Below are 18,141 nucleotides of genomic sequence, written 5' to 3'. Positions count from 1 at the left end.
ATCAGACCAAGGGGCATCTTCAGAGTGAGAGCTAAAAAGGATGATCTAATCAGTGGCCTGGAGTCTGTCTGATACAATATATTGTAAAAATTCTAAGAATATACACAGAAAAATACTAATACGTATATGATAGAACAGATATGTACATATTTATGTATACATGTACGTTTTATATATTTATATATATACACACCATTTTTTTCAAGGTCTAGCATATCGCACCCTGGCAGCTATAGGTAGCATATTACGGGGCAGATGGAACAAAGGATGGTGAGGAGATAAACTGCACGAGAAATAAAAGCACGCGGTTATCTTTACAGCACAGGAGCGAATTCTCCATTTTAGCCATGAGTTAACCAAACCATGCTGGACTGGGTTCAGGTTTCTTGATTTCTCTGCCCAAATGGCATTTATCTTTCCTTTTAGTGTTATGAGACAGGATGGTGCCGTGATCCAATGGAGTTAGTCATCCGGGTGCCAGTCAGGTTCCACCACTTACTGGCCATAATGACCATGGGAAGGTTATTTAAACTCTGGACTTCCATTTCCTCATCTGTGCAAATGGGGATAATAAGAGCACCTACTTCTCAGGGTTATTCTGAGCGTTATACTAAATAATACAGGTAAAGGTCTCAGAGCTCCATGGATTATGAAAATGTACTAGCCCTCTCTGCATGTTTGCTTTCCCATTTCCAAGGATAGCCTGGAATCAAGACGTGCCATGGGGCAGGATGCAGAGGCAAATGCATGTCATCTCGGAGACTAGAGTAGAGGCTATATGTACCACATCCAGCAAAGTACCTGTGCATACAGTGTGCTTCCTCTCCCGCTTTCCCTGAAAAGTGACTCCTAGAATGTAGCCCAGAAGCCTTCAGCTAAAGGGGAAGGCAGGCTGTGAGAAGCCAGCCCTGGTCACAATGAGGACTACGTCCTTAGGGTCAGAATGTCCCCAGACCTTCTAAGACCATGGAGCAAGGCTTTCACGAATAGTGTCCCCTGCTGGCTGCAGCCTTGGCCAAATCTGCTGTTGCGTTTTGTCTGTGCAAGAGGGTATCGAGAGAGCCGATACGGCTGGTCCATGTCCTTGACCATCATTCTCTCCGGGCGGTTGGATGACACCCAGCCAAGCCTGCTGCGTTCTCTGAGTCACACTGAGTTCTAGGGCTTCTCTCAGTAAAGGAGTTTTGCTCACATTCAACTACATATGGACACATCCACACAAGCTTGGATGCCTCTGATGGAGAAAGAAGTGTTTTCCTCGCTCTGCTCCAATCAATCTTCTTTAAAGGTTTCCCAGTTGACAAGAATCTGATGCCTGACTATGGAATTAGACACATCATCACTGAGATCATATCCCTGGTGCCTCTTAACTGTGTAACAGTGGTCACTTGGCCCTTATGAGCTTCTGCACATGTGAAACCATGGCACTGATCTTTGTTTTATGTCTATCACGAAGTAAGGACAAGGAAGTGAAATGGGAAATGCTGAGGTCATAAGCTAAAAACACATGTGAACATTAACCATAAGCAGAGTTGTTAAAATTCTACCCACCTTTGGAGGTCTACCTTAAAAACCCTGCTCTTTTTGAAGTCTTCCTTGGTGACTCCAAGTCACAATGCTTTGCCCTTTTTGGAACTCCTACTGAACAACATATATTTTGTAGCAGTGAGCTCGTTCTCTAAGTATTTTGCATTCATTTTTTTCCCTCCCTAAGCTGTACCTAAGTTCACTGTAGGTAGAGATGTATCATTTCCCACCTGCTTGAATTCTCCCCCATATCTAAGCAATGCTTAAGAATTCAGTAATTGTATAGATGACAGAGCTTAAGATTTAAATTTATTTTGATGTCCAAACTCTTAGCACAGTATGCAAGGTGCTGGATTTCTCTGCAGGTGTATTATTCACCACTATTCACCATTCTCACAGCCAGGGTTCTAACTGCAACAGAAGAGTTAAGAACTTCTGGATATTGTGTTCACACCAGCTGCCTTTACTCGTGCTCTTCATTTTACCAGGAAGATCCTTCTTATACTTTCTACTCGTAAACTCATACTCATCTTCCAAAATTGGATAAAAATCTTATTTTCTTTAGCTGACTCCTTAGCATCAGTTGATACCAGTTCTTATCATCAGTATCCACACTGCTGTACCCATCAATGAAAACAATTCACACATCACGCTGTAGGTATCACTTGTTCAACTCTTAGAAACTCTGACCTTCCCAGGGCCAGAAACTACAACTTTTAAAATATATACATGTCTTTTTATATTCGGTACATCACAGAGTATATACTCAATGATATTTGTTCAATGGGATTGTTTGCTTTTATGCTCTGAACTGAAGAAAAAGAAATCTACAATGTACATTTGACAGCAATGCATTAGCATTTAGATCCCAGCATCTTCTTTCTGACTGCCAAGTGTCTGTCACTCTTCCTGATTTAGGCTAACATCTGGCTTATCTTTAGACTGATTTATCAGATTGCTTCCCCACCAGATGTGTGGCTACCATCTGGCAGACCCTCAGTGTGACTGCTCCTGGTTCCATCTGAACCTGTCAGCTCACGTGCCTTAAGATTACAAATACTAAATTTGTTCCTGCTTGAGAATCTCAGAAGATGGTCAGAACTACTAAGCTCATAGGAAATCTAAGAAGTGCTAAAATTCTTATTTTTATTTCTATATGGACACAGCTTCCTTCAGAACCGAGCTAATAAAAAAGCTGAAAACAAAATTTCAAATCAAAAAAGACCTTGGTTCTGGCATTTATTAAGTTTCTGACTTTGGCCAAGACATTTAATCCATTGAGCTGCATGCTGTTCTCTCCTCTGTAAAATGTGGGATCAAGCAGCCTTGCTGTGAGGCTTACAAGATGATGTTTATAAAGTCCTTGGCCTAGTACTTAGCACATACTAAAAATCTCAATAAATGATAAAACTTACTACAGTGATGATTTACCTCAACATTCTCTGAAGTCTACTACTATGTCCTCGGCTTGTATTAGGGATTGACACACATCTATGAAAGCGGAGATGAACTAAAGGGATTTTTTGCCCTCAGGGATTTCAGTCATGTTGGAACAACAGTAAGCAATTTAGAGATTTATAACAGGGTGATAATAGAGAGGGTGGAGGAGCACGAAGACAGAGAAATCACCCAACCTAATGAATTAAGGAAGGGTCCCTGGTGAGCCCTCCTACACTGTTGGTGGGAATGTAAATTGGTGCAGCCACTATGGAAAACAGTATGGAAGTTCCTTAAAAACTTAAAATACAGTTAACATATGATCCAACAATCCCACTCCAGAAAAGATGAAAACCCTAATTCAAAAAGATACATACACCCCAATGTTCATAGCCACACTATTTACAATAGCCAAGACACTGAAGCAACCTAAATGTCCATCAACAAATGAATGAATAAAGAAGAGTTGGTATTTATACATAATGGAATATTACTCAGCCATAAAAAAGGATGAAATAATGCCATTTGCAGCAACATGGATGGACCTAGATAGAGATTTTCATATAAATGAAGTCAGACAGAGAAAGACAAATATGTATCACTTATATGTGGAATATAAAAAATAATAAAAATCTATTTACAAAACAGAAACAGACTCAGACATAGAAAACAAACTTACGGTTACCAAAGGGGGAGGAGGGATAAATTAGGAGTATGGGATTAACAGATATACACAACTATATATAAAATAGATAAGCAACAAGCATTTACTACATAACACAGGGGATAATAATCAGTATGTTGTAATAACCTATAATGGAAAATCTAATCTCTTTCTCTTTCTCCCTCCCTCTCTATCTATCTATCTATCTATCTATACATATATAGTTATAACTGAATCACTATACTGTACACCTAAAACTAACAACATTGTAAATCAACTATATTTCAATTTTAAAAAAGGGTTCCTGGATATTGAGGCAGTTTAAGGAACAGAAGAGCACCCACACAATCTGAGTAATTTTGGCCTCTTCAGAGATCCTCAGCTCCATCAGTAGCAGTCAGAGAGCCCTACCCGCAGAAAGTGAGCACACACTATCCCCGACAAGGGTCAAGAGACAGCCCGGACACATACCCTTCGGGCTCACTAACACAGCCTCGCTGCCACCAGAGATTTGAGCCTAACAGACCTGATCTCTTAATACCTTCTAGTGCTGTTTCACCCTCCAGTGCAAGAAGCCTGGATGCATAGATCACCCCTCACTCCTGCACCCTTATCTCTATAAAGCAGAATCTCAGTTGCTCCATCCCCTTTCTTACCTTTAAATCCCCCCTTGGAAGCCTCTGGAACACAGAAGTTTCTATTATTAGAGGAATTCTATCACCAGGAAAATTTCCCAAACCCTCAAATTCTTCTCCAAATGTCCTCTTCAACTTTTTCGCTCTTACAAAAAACTGGCCTCCCCTGACCCTCCAAAGGCCTCTGCTTCCCATGAAGCCCTCATAACTGGGGACCTTTTTCACTCTCACTTGGGCCCTGTACTACTGGACTGACAGCTGGGGCCAGGGCCTTCCTGCTCCTTATCACCATTTCCAGACCATGCTTCTGTGGTATGTGGGAGCTGGCTGGAACCTACTCATGAGAGCTAATTGTGCACATTTCTTCCTAACTCTGTTTGGTAATATTCTATTAGTAGCTTGGAGGCACCATGGTGCAATTTACACCACAGAAACTGACATACACTAAAAATCAGGGTGATTTTCTTTTGTTCTCCAGAGAGCTGGTTGTTACATCTTTATGGGCACATCACTGCCATAGTCCCTGAAAATCTCAAGTTTTGGATCCCACCACCTTTCATTTCTGGTTCATTGTCATTCTCTTCAATATTACTCTGTCTTAGCATTTGGGTATTTTAATTTATATGTAGACAGACAATGCTTCTAATGCTCTCATCTCCTCTCGGCTCTGTGACCTCAACCTTCTCCTCAGACACATTGTCCTCCACTCTACCTGAGCCACTTTGCCCCGGATCTCCGCACATCTTATTTACCACAACTGCAATACTTCTGTAACCTCAAATGAACGTGTCCAACTCTCTGGCATTATTTTCTAACACCGCTTCCCAGTTACTTCCTCGAAAACCCCCAATGCTAATCATCCTTTCACCTGACCGGGACTTCCGATCCCTTCATCTAATCGCTTCATCTCTGTCCCTTCTCAGTTTAAGTCCTATATTCCTCTATATACAGCTTAAATCCCAAGGCCAACATGTTAATCACTTCCTTGCATGAATGCTCTGACCTCTTTCACTGTTTTGCAGAATCCACTTGGAAAACCACCATCATATACAACTCGGGACTTACTTGATGCCTATACCTGGCAGTCGACTATGACTAGAGGGAAACAAAACAACAAAAGCAGACTGAGTAGGCTCCCTTTAAACTATGACTGTGACTGCAGGTCTTGTGACGCCTGACATGCACATCCCTAATCCATTCATTTCTCCATTGTCTCAGCAATTCTCCTCCCTCCTGTGTCATCACTGTTTCTTTACATTAGCCTACTTTTATTGGCATCACTCCTTGTTTGTATTTCTTTCATAATAAAACAAAAACCTTTTGTAACCCATTTTCACCTTTCTGCTATGACTCTTGTCTTTAGCTGGCTTCACATTTTAACCTTCTGTGTGATGTTCTTACCTCTGGCACTTTTCTTCAGTTTTAAGCTAATCTAAATGATTTCTATCCTCACCATGCCACCAGAGCTGTTTAACTGAAAATCACTTATGACATACTTGTTGCCAAATCCAATGGTCAATTCTCAGTCCTTCCACCTTCCATGAAATACCAGCACCATTTGGAACAATTAATAACTGCCTCATCCCTGATACGATGCATGTGCCTTTTTCCTCCTACCTTATCTTTGCTCCTCCTCAGTCTCCCTTAGTAGGTAATCCACTTCTCTCTGGCCTCATAAGACTGGAGGACCTCAGGGCTTAATCCTTTGTCTTCTTCTCCAGATGGTCTCACTCCTTTGGTGATCTTCTTGAGGCTCATGGCTTTCAACACTATCACTATGGGAATGACTCTCCAACTTACTATTTCAGCCCCAAACCCTCTCCTTGAACCCTAAATGCTTATATCCAACCACCTACTCAAACTGCACTGGTAAGATACCCACCTCAAAGGAAACATGGCCCAGAATGAACTCCTGCTTTTGACTGGGAAAGTGTCTCCAAACTAAATAATAAATATATCCTTCTTCCTTGATTTTAGTCACATTTCACCTCCAATCCATCGTGAAATTTTGTCGCCTTCATCTCCAAATAGATCCAGAACCTGACAACCCTTCTCACCCCCACCTGATGCTCTTATTTCTTGTCTTTCTACTCCAACAGTTTCCCTGCTTCCACCCTGGCCTACGAGCAGCCTACTCTGAAATTAGCAGCCAGAGTTATCACCCACATACATCAAATCTTGCCACAACTCTCCAATGCCCTCCTCTTTTCAAAGTTAAAGAATTTCTTGCCTTGCCCTGTATGTATCCTCTCAGTTTGCCACCATTTATCAATCTGATTTTATGTTTACTGCACTCCCCTTACTCATGGGGTCTCCTCGCTTACTGAAACATTCTGAGCGTGAACGCAACTTGGAGTCTGTACAGTGGCTCTTCTCTCTGCCTGGAGCACCGGCTCCCACTGTTCCTCTCCACTGTCTGTGCTACCTTCTCTACCTCCTAAAAGTGGTGTTCAAATGTCATTTTCCCAATGAGACCCTCCCTGACTGTCTTGCTTGTAGACACTACCCATCCTCCCCACAGCCCTGTCTTAGGCAACGGCATTGCCTGTATCCAGCTCCTTCTCTTTCGGAAAAAAAAATCTTTTTTATTTAGTAATCATGTTTCTTTTTTTGGGGGGAGGGGAGATACTGGAGATTGAACCCAGGACCTTGTTCATGCTAAGCATGTGCTCTACCACTGAGCTACACCTTCCCCTTTTATAACAGCATGTATAACATTAAACTATGCTTGATAATTTCCTACTGATTATATTTGCTGTCTATGTTCATCTGCTGAAATGCAATCTCCAAAAAGACAGGACATCTTTTTTGGTATTTTTTAACCTCTAATGTGTCTAATACATTCCAAATATCTTCCAGAAAGTGTTTGACATATACCCTTTGCCAAAAATATATTCTCAATGCATAAATACCTTAAACAAAAAAATTCAAAAATGTACAAGAGTGACTCAGGGAAAGCTATCTCTTTCCTTTAATTCTAATACTTTTTTTTTTTTTTACTTTTTCAGATCTTCAGTTATTTCATTATTTAGTGATTTCACCACTTATTCTTAAGCCATAAAAAAAATTCATGTTAGAAGATGTGTCTTAGGTTTGTTTGTTTGTTTTTATTTTGTTTGTTCCAATTGTTATTGTTAAATTTCCTGGAATTTAAATTAATGGAATTTTTTTAAAATACTGCCATCATCAGTGGGACACTAGCAACTTTCAATTACACATTAGAAATAGAAGGCAGTTTCTGCAGTTGTAGATTGTTTAATATATACTTACTTTTTTTAAGAATTAAGCAAAAGAAAAATTTGTGGCATAAATTAGGTATTTCGGATGTAGTAGAAGTAAGTAAATAAATATTTACAAATTAGGTGAATGCAGGAATAGATGAATGGAATGATTTAGCCAATATACTTAAAATATGATTTAAAAATGAAACTTAATGGAAATTTCATTGAAAAATAAATTAAATACTCAAAATACTTTTATTAAACTGATTTTGGTTTGTATTTTGTATAAAGTAAAAGCTAACAAATATCCCTCACAGTGGTCCATATAAGCTATATCATATGAAAATATCTTAGAGAAATCTGAAAAGACTGATGGAGCTTTATGACAAAAGATATCCAATTTGGTAGACACACAGAAAGAACAATGTATATGTTCTACAGTCGGATGTTATGTTGATTTATCCATACAAAACAGGTGTGACTGATACAGGAGATGAACAAGAGTTACATATTTACTATGTGGTTTTAATCTAATCAATGTTTCCTTCTCCAGCCCAAATGATATTCTTGTCTTTTCCTTAATGGATGTCATAAAAGGTGAATTTTACAGTGCTCTAGAAAGTCAGATTATATGACATTAATTAGTAGATATAACAATATTAAAAGAGTTAGAAGACATTGCTAAATGTATATCCCTCTCTCCCAATACAAGTATGTAGAACCTTGACCAAATGAGATTGAAGTGCCTGATAATTATATACAAGGTGAAACTGGATTACCCTTTACTATCAGCCCATTAAATGCATTGGGTCGCATCTCAAGCCTGCATTAGGAGATTATGATCTGAAAATGTCAGCCTTATGCCTATTGTATCTCATGTTGTCTCTTGATGAGTTTGACCCAAAAAATGTTTCAATCATTTTTATACCACATTCACTTGTACTATTCAAGTTCATCCTGATACTCAGATCTTTCCATTATGAAGTCTAGAGCCCCTGGCCAACAAGAGTATATAAATGTGGAAGATTGCCATAAAATACCAAGGAAATAGCCTGTAGTAGTGATGAAGCATGGTCCATCATCAAAAAAGACTTTGCAAAGGCGAGGAGGGAATAGCTCAGTGGTAGAGTGTGTTTAGCATGTGTAATAAATAAGTCAAATAAATAAAAATAATTACCTCCCCAAAGCCTTAAAAAAAAAATAAAGACTTTGCAAGACTTGCCTAGAAGACTCAATTTGGAACAAACCACAGCAAAGAAAGGGGCTATATCTTGGTTCCACACTGTTGTCATGTACAAAAAGGTAAAAATTATACATATATGTATATATACATACATATATATTTTTTTTTCCTATGGGAAGCATTTGGGACAGGAATTGTGAAATAGTTTAGGAAAAAAAATCTGTTATATAAATATAAAGATCACATATTATAGCAATAATAAAATGAAGATTTTCTTCCTACCAACTCTATAATATTTTTAACCATACATTAAAAAAAAATTACTTTCATCTAAGTTGAAAGATAGGATAATGTAGTGAAGAAAAGAATGAATTTGCTGTCAAACTAACCTATTTAGAACCCTTGTCTCAACACCTCCTACTTGTGTGACCTTGTGTAAGTGGCTTAAATTCTTTATGCCTCATTTTCCTTTTTAATAACAAAGATTATATAGCATTTATATATTGATATATCTATACATGCATATTCATATACCAATCACTGTGTGGTTGTGAGGGTAAATGACAGGTTCATCTATGCTAACATAAAAGGCAGGACTTCCTTCTTTTTATGACTGAATAATGTTCTATTGTGTGTGTGTGTGTGTGTGTGTGTGTGTGTATGCGTGTGTGTGTGTGTGTGTATGCGTTTGTGTGTGTGACATTTTCTTTATCCATTTATCTATCAATGGATACTTAGGTTGTTTCCATATCTTGGCTTTTGTGAATGATGCTGCAATGAACATAAAAGTTCAGAAATTCCTTTGAGATAATGATTTCACTTCCTTTGGATATATACTCTGAAGTGGGTTTGATGAATCATATGGTAGTTCTATTGTTAATGTTTTGTGGAAACTCTATACCTTTTTCATGATGGCTGTACCAATTTATACTCCTACCAACAATGTACAAGTGTTCTTATATCTCCACAGCCTCAACAATGATAGTTATCTCTATTATTATTATTATTATTATTATTATGAATAGCCATCCTAACAGGTCTGAGGTGATACTTCATTGTGGTTTTATGAAGCCTAAACTTCCTTGCTAAGCTCATTGTGCCAGTGGAGGCTATGCCCTGAAATTATCAGTATCACCAGTCTCATTTACTACACCCCCCCTATTTACTCATACACGGGTAATCTGAGCACCATGGGGCCAGCGACAGTCCCTAGATATGGCTCACAACTCATATAGCTACACTTTGCTGCTGTAAAATCCCTTGGTATAGAACCCCTATTTATCCTTCAATGGATATTCAAGTATCACCTACTCCATGAAAGTTTTCCCAGATCCTCCCAGAACAATTAATTCTTCTATTTTTCTACATCAGAGTGTCTTTATTTCAACTACTGCATGGTAGTCATTGTAATTCATTGCTTTAATGACTGCCTCTCTCAGTAGGAAATGAGCTTTTCCAGAGGAAGAAACTTGTCTTACTCATCTAAAAATCTCCACTCACTACTTGATAATTTGCTTGGCACATAATCAATCCTCAATAGATGTTTAACAAATGAAATGGGATTAATTATATCATAAACACATCTGGAGGAAAATCATACATCCTTCTTAATTATCTGAAGAGCAAAAGTAAAGATGTTGAAGATATCGTTTAAAAAATGCAGCACACTGGACAAAGTAACAAGAAGTACAGGCACTGGAATTTGGGGGCAGGGTTAGTTTTAACTGGTCAGCCATTTCTCTGGGACTAGTAATGGCAACATAAGACGGGCTTTGTGGATCTCAGACAAACACGGGCTTGAAGTGCACCTCCACTGACTTAGTAGCTGTGAGAACTTCGGCCAGATATTTAGCTTCTTCTCACTTTTTCCAGCTGAAAAGTGAGCATAGCAATACCTAACTCAGGATGGGGTGGGGATAGAGGGTTGTACGATAATGCATTACAAAATGCTTAATATATATCCTGGTCCCAACCTTATTCAATATTTTCACACAAGACCTCACCTCAAAAAAAAAAGATTAGTGATAAGAAACAGCGTCTCACTGTGTAGCATGATATAATGGGATAAAGACATCTGCTTTGATGTTATGCAGATCTGCTCCCATCCAGTGGTGTGACTCTGGACACAGAGAATTGGGGAAAAGCAATCACTCATATCAGAATGCAGAATGAGGCAGAGCTGCAGAAGCCACAGCCATTCCCTGGATAATAAAATGGTACACAATGCCTTGAAGAGCCACTGAAAAAAAGCCAAGACTCCTGAGCTTGCAAGATTTTTAACTAATGCATAAGCAGATACTTTGTGCAAACAGCAATAAGTATTCAACATGGCAACATAGCCTGGACTGATGGGAGGCAAGAACAAAAAGGAAATGCAAAGAAGAGATCAGAAGCTCTTGGGCCCTTCCCAAGAATAGCAGGAGTGGAAAAGAAAATGGAATGAGGGTTGTCCTTTACATTATATCTGAGAAAAAATGCTTTCACCAGGTCCTTAAATGAGGACAAACATAAAACAAATTGAAATCCATTCTTCTTCAGTTAGGGTTTGCAATCTATAACTAAAAATCTCTTTCAAGTATCCTTTCCTGAGTCTTTAAGATCAGGCTAAGTATGTATCCTTTGGGCACCATAGTGTCTTCTCCATTTGGTAATTCATTTACCACTTATTTATCAACAAAATTATTTATCATTTATTTATCAGCAAATAAATACTTATTTGTGCACCTCTGATGTTCCAGCCATGGCTGCTAGGAGGTGGACAAAATAGACAAGGTCCCTGTTTTCATGACTCTTCATTCAAGCAGAAGAGAAATACAATAACTAAGTCAACAAGTAGTAGACAAGAGTGACACAGACTGTGCTGAGCGCTGTGACGGAAGCTCGCTGGTGGGTGCGATGGAAGCTTTCTGAAGTGGCTGACTTCAGACAGAATAACCCAAGGAGGATTCTCAAAAGAATTGCCCTCCATTTGAAAGGCTGGAAGAATATTCCTGGTGGTAAACAGCAAGGGCAAACACTTGTGTGGGACAGGGCTGCGTGCACATGAGGCACAGAGAGAAAGCGGGCGTGGGGAAACAGCTCCACTGACACGGCGTCCCTCCCTTCTCACCTGTCTCCCCATTTATCCTCAGTCCTATGAGCTGGTCTCCACCAGTAGCCAGTCAACCACGTGGTATCAGCCTCCTGCTTTCAGCCCTGCTATGGCTTCTGCTCACATTCAGAAAATCCTTGCACAGCCTACAAGGCAGTGTTTGTTGTGTCCATGACTCATTTCCTGCCCCATTTCTGCGCTTCTCCTCGCACATTCAGCTCCAGCCACACTATCTTCCTTACCTCTCCTCAGATATTCCCAAATGTTCCTGCCTCAGGAACTCTGCACTTTCAGCTCCCTCACTACAGGTCTCAGCTCAAGTCACCTTCTAGAAGCTCTCGCTTGACCTCCTTCCCCCCGCCAGTCTCTATTCCTGTACTTCATTCTTCTTTCTACCATGTATGAAGACTCGCATTCTAGTATATATTTAGTCTGCTGTCTACCTTCTCCATTACAATTCTAAACACCATGAAGACATAATGTTTCTGTTTCACTCATCCCCATCGGTAATCCCTATGTTCTGGATGTGTGTAGGACACGTTAGTAAACTTGTTTCTATTTAGGTAGGCTATGTGTCATGACAACAGACTGTAGCGGGTCTTCGGAGGAAGCAATGTCTTCCTGAGAGGGGGAGCTGAGGAGGACTTCAGAGGAGAGGTTCCACATAAGTCAAGTCTTGAAAAGTGGGAAGTCACTAATGAAGTCTGACAGAGCAGGGAGAAAAGGATGGAGGAAAGCAATCTGAACAGAGGAAACAGCACATGTAAAGGCCCGAGATTGGTCACTACAGGACAAAGGGGGAAGCTAAGAGTGGCTGGGGCATGGGGTATACAGGGTCCATGAGAAACACAAAGAGGGGCAAGAGAAAAAGCCCTTGGGGTCAGATAACGGTGTGTTTAGTCACCATAGTAAGAAAATGATGCCTCATTCTTTGGACACCGGGAGGCTGGTTACAGCACATACCATTCATAATGTAATTTCTCATAAAGAACACCAGCAACAGAACATCTGTAAGGTGACCATGACAGCTAATGGGGAGCCATCTTCCTTTCTCACAGACCTGTCACTCGTCGTGTATTTCCATTTGTCGCTGCAGTGGGGGTCCTCATTCCTGTCATTACTCAGTATTTCTAAAGCTAAACATATCAGAAAGATACGGATATGGTCCTGAGCTTTCGTGGCTCCGTTCTTTAACACACACCCAGCCATGTTCATAAAGGCTCCTCTCAGGAGGAAGAGCCATGCACGGTACCTCCCTTCCTTTGATCATCTTCAGTGACGCGCACACACCGCTCTGCTCTTTCACTCCCCCACCGCAACACCGTGGAATAAACACATAATGGCAGTAAGCAAAGTCTGTCTGCTTCTCTGGTGAGCACAACTAACATATTGCCATTCTTTCTTCCCTGCCCCCCCAAAAAGAGGACTGCCAAAGAGGAGAACAGAAGCGAGGCCCACAGCTGATAGTTTGCTATCTAATCAGCCTTCACACTTCTGCCCACCCCAAACCTACAGATGTTCTGGAAATATGCAGATGGGGTGCCAAAATAATTTCTTACATTAAAATAATACTAATAAAGGAAAGGAAAAAGAAAAAACTAAGGCTCTGGCAGATGTTAGGCTTGGGGACTGGAGTTTACAGTTCTTTCAAAAGCAAATTTAGTACTGACTTAGCCAAAATAAAGGTAGAATAACAGTGCATTTATGTAGCACTTTAGTATTTTTTTTAAGATCATCTACATCTGCCTGGAGCAATATGGTGCAGCAGTTAAAACGTGCATATTGGAGTAAGTCAACGATGGATGGATTTGAAGTTTGGTTTTACCACTTACTAGCTGTGTGACCTTGAACAAATTACTGAAGTTCTCCTAACTTCCAGGCCCTCATCTGCAAAACGAGCATAATAATAGTAACACCCAACTCATAGAATTGTTCCAAGTGTTAAACAAAATGATGTGTCTCCTGTAGTCCTTGCAATGTGTAATCAACCCCATCTTTTCTCTGTTCTCTCCAGACCCCTCATTGACGGCTCTGCCAGCTATCATAGCAAGACCAGATCCTAGGTCTGCATGTCACTGAATCACCCCTCCAGTCTACCCAGGCATCTTATAGGTGAATTCTGACGAGAAGCAAAGGAATGTATAAAAATATTTTCTCTCTCTTTCACTTTGTTACAGTATCTTGAGTAGGAAGATTTGGGAGCTTCATTTGAGAGCTAGACGTGCCTTCTATACTTAAGTCTCTTTGACCCTGGACAAGGACAAGAGATCTAAGTCATAGGATGACAATCAATTCAGGCTTTAAAGGAAAATAAGAAAAGTGGGTTTCTTTTGATTTCTTTCAGTCCATGTCAGCAGGTGATTAGAAACATGCAGGGATTATGAGTAAAAGAGCTCATCAAGAATGGCAGATGAATTTGGCAGGAAGAAGCCCTTTGCTTTGCGTCTCTGGAGCCCAAAGACGGGCAGTTGTACAAATCAAGTACAGGGTTGAGAACTCACATCACTGGTACCAGATCCTTCACTTTTCCATACACACTCCCTGTGTGGTTGTCCAGCCCAGGTCTGATGGCTTCATTTATTCAGTCAATGAACATGGATTGAGCACCTTCTCTGTGTTAGTCCTCAGGATAAAGGAATGGAGAAAACTCAATCTCTGCCGTCCACGTACTGAGTGTAAATGAAGTAGACATTTAAGAGATTTTTATGAGGGAGGTACACAGCAGTATCGGAACACAGAGGAGCAGGAAGGAGGGACAATTCCAGTGATAAAGAACACACTGTCTTACTGAGGTAGAACTCACCAGCCACATCTAGAATCTCAGCTTCATCACTGACATAGTGGGGTGTTTACACTGAGGCCATTTTGACCCTGTGACAATGAAGATGTGGGAAGAATGAAAGGGATGGAACCTGTTGGACAAGAAAGGTGGGAAGGAGGGAAACTAAGCTTTGAGCCCCTTCATCTCACCAAAGCTCCTCTGCCTGCTCGGCAGTCATCTTGTCATCTCTAATAAACCATGTCAGGGTGGAAGTTAAAGCTAATTAGCATGCAATAACTTTCCTCCTTGCTCTTTTAAAGTCTAAATTGAATGCTCATGAGGGGGCCTGTTATGAGGCCGATGATAAGAGAGCTGTGGCATTAATTGTTATTGCATTTAATAGCACATATCAGTGTTCTGTATCTGTATTCACTGGGTTTATTTTTATTGAAAAAGCATCAAGCTGGGCCCATGAGGGGTAGGGGTGTGTGTGTGTGTGTGTGTGTGCATGTGTATACAGGTGGGGCAGAAAACACCATCAGCAATGCAGAGTTCTGACCGTCACTCATTTGGATGGATTTTATTACGGGGCTACTAACATCAGTTGCATGCCTTCTGCATGCCAGGTATGGAGACACTGAACATATGGAAAGGAGGAATAAGAAACATAGTTCCTGGTCTCTAGAAAATATTAGTTAAGTGGTGGGATATCAAACTGTAAACAGATACCTTTAAAGTAAGCATAGCCTGCTGAGAGAACACAAAGGAGAAAGATTTAGGAGTTACAGCCAAACTAATATCAACAAGGTACATGGGGATTAATCTGTTAAGAAAAGAAGGGCCTCCAGACGAGGGAACTGCTAAAGCAAAGGCATGGAATTATGACGCAGTGTGGTGAAAGCATTTGGACATCTCTGCTGTTAACTAATGGTCGAGCACAAGACAGCAAGTGGCAGAAGAGGGGGCTGAAGTGGTGGGTTTACGGTTCGTAATTTCATTTTCGCCTCTTAAGAACCCTGTGAGTTAGGAACCATTCTTTTTCACAAATGAGGAAACCAAGGCCAAAAGAAAGAAGTGGCCTGACTTCTGTTTTACCTGTGGAGTGGGGACCCCAGAATTTGGATCCAGTTCCGCCCTACTCAAAACCCCTTGCTCTGTTCCATAGCTTATGCTGTCTGGGTGTAAAAACCACCAGTGGAGCTGAAACTTGGGACTTCCATATCATAATAGGGAAGCAAAGACAGCAGATTTTAGCCTAAGCAAAAATGTGTGATTCTTTGCTTCAACACTGAGAGTCATAACTAAAGAGACATTTTACATATCTACAGCACAGAGACTTCTTAATCTCTGCGACAGCACCGAGTGGATTTAGTAAGTCTTTTCCACAGCATCATAAAGTCAAATATCATCACATGTCTCACAATCTACATGTCTGGTGGTTCTGCCTCTTTTGACAACTAGGGTAATTTCACATAATAAAGACATTAGAAGTTAAGGAGAGTAAATGCCCAGTAAGGTGGAATAGCAGTAAATAGGGTAAAAGATACCTGGCTCACAGAGGGAAATTTTACACTTGAAATTCATTTCAATGAATCAAAGCTCTATATCATACATGCTAGGAAATATTGATCGAGATGAGTCTTTTTTATTTTACATTCCTGTCGAGCAATCTGAAGCAGAGACAATTTACAGAATAAACTCTACTCAATTTTACCTTTATTATCAACACTGCTAAAAAATATTTTAAAAAATCTTCATTAATTAAGAACTAATCCCTTATTTGATTCAGCAGTTCTCACTATACTTAGATTGACTGTTCTCCTTTTAATCCTTAGATCCTGAATTTTTAGCTCATTGGGTTTCTCTTCTTCCTTATCCAGTCATTATAAATATTCTTAAAAGTTCAATCATGGTGTCATGTTTCTTCAGAAAAAGCATGCTTTCTCTGGAATTCAACAATCACTCCAGTGTTGATGGCCTCCCTAGAGAGCTGGACACCCTTACTACTTATGCATGTATGTATTTTTGCAGTAGATTTACAATGTTAGTTTCATGTGTATAGCAAAGCGATTCAGTTATACATATATGTACATAGATATATTTTTTTCAGATTCTTTTCCATTATAGCTCATTATAAGAAACTGAATATAGTTCCCTGTGATATACAGTAGACTTTTGTTGCTTATCTATTTTATATACAGTAATGTGTATCTATTAATCTCCCAGCTCCTAATCACTACTTTCGAATTGCTGCTCTTTGATCACCTACAAGCTTCCAGGGTAATTTCTGTATGTCTGTCTCTGACACTAAACTGTAAGCTTTTTGAGAACAAGGTTGTTTGTATTTCAGCTCTGTATGTCCTATGTAAACATTCCCTGAACTGAATGGATGAATAAATAATTAAATCAATGAATGAGGGAACTAAATTTCTCAAAATGTTTTTCCAGTGTGAAGTCTTCCCTTAGTCCACCTGTTAAAACTCATTCATCAAGACTCTCTTCAAGTGTCACTCTAAGTTTTCTTCCATTCCTGCCAAGGCACAGCTTGTCCTGCTCTACACTCTGCTCTCCTTCTCTTAGCATTTTTTTTTTAAAAACACTTCTACTGTGTTGTAATTGTTTATCAGTGTGTCATCCACATAGATTATCCTACAGAGTCACAGAGGACCACATAGTAGGTCCTCTATAAAGCTAGGTTGAAAGCCCTTACAACAAGGACCTCCCTCACTTTGGCACTATCTTTGGAGGGGTGGAGGGTTTGCAGGGTATCCACAGAAATCCCTGTGTTCTTGCTGTCTGTGCCACCCTTCGGCGCCTAAGACAAGAATGCAAAGAGGAACCACACTGCTGGTCCTCAAAGACCAGGCCCATATACATTCTTGCTGCCAATGTCTCCCACCTCTAGACACCCTTGCTCCAGGAAACCTCATCAAGTCTCTAGATGGCAAAGGCATCACCCTGTGACGATGGTCCTCACATTTAAATCTCCTGCCACAGTTCTTCTGCAAATTCCACCCACAGCCAACTGTCGAACTGACATTTGCACTAGAACGCAAATAGGCTCTGAAACTTGACCAACAGCAAATGTCATCAGGGTAAGAAGGGCTCCTCAGTGTTTAAGTGAGAGCTGAAGATGCACACACCCAACCCAGGCGCTGGTGTCAGATAAGCAATGCAATTTCCTAAAGTGGGGCTCAGATTACTGCATACAAAATAAACAACAAGAACCTAGTGTATAGCACAGGGAACTACAGTCAATTTCTTCTAATGAGCCATAATGGAAAAGAAGCTGAAAATATATGTATGTATATCTATGTATAACTGAATTGTTTTACTGTACACCTGAAAGTAACATTGTAAATCGGCTACACTTCAGTAAAAAAATAAGAATACAAAAATACAAAGTGGAGCAAAGGAAAAGATAAAAGGGAGCTATGAGACTGTGGCAAACGAGAGAGTAAATGCTTCCCCTAGAGGGGGAAGCCACTACTTCAGCTGATTGCTGCCTTGTGGGAATGAGGCCCAATAATGTCACAGCTTCTACTTTTCAACAGATGCTTAAAAAGTCTTGATTTAATACACTAAAGACAGAACAGAGAAAGGGAAAGAGAGAGGATGGGGA

Source organism: Vicugna pacos, chromosome 10 (assembly GCF_048564905.1).
Source record: "Vicugna pacos chromosome 10, VicPac4, whole genome shotgun sequence".
Taxonomy (NCBI): Eukaryota; Metazoa; Chordata; class Mammalia; order Artiodactyla; family Camelidae; genus Vicugna; species Vicugna pacos.
The sequence above is the reverse complement of the archived record's forward strand: the minus strand, read 5'-3'. Positions refer to the sequence as shown.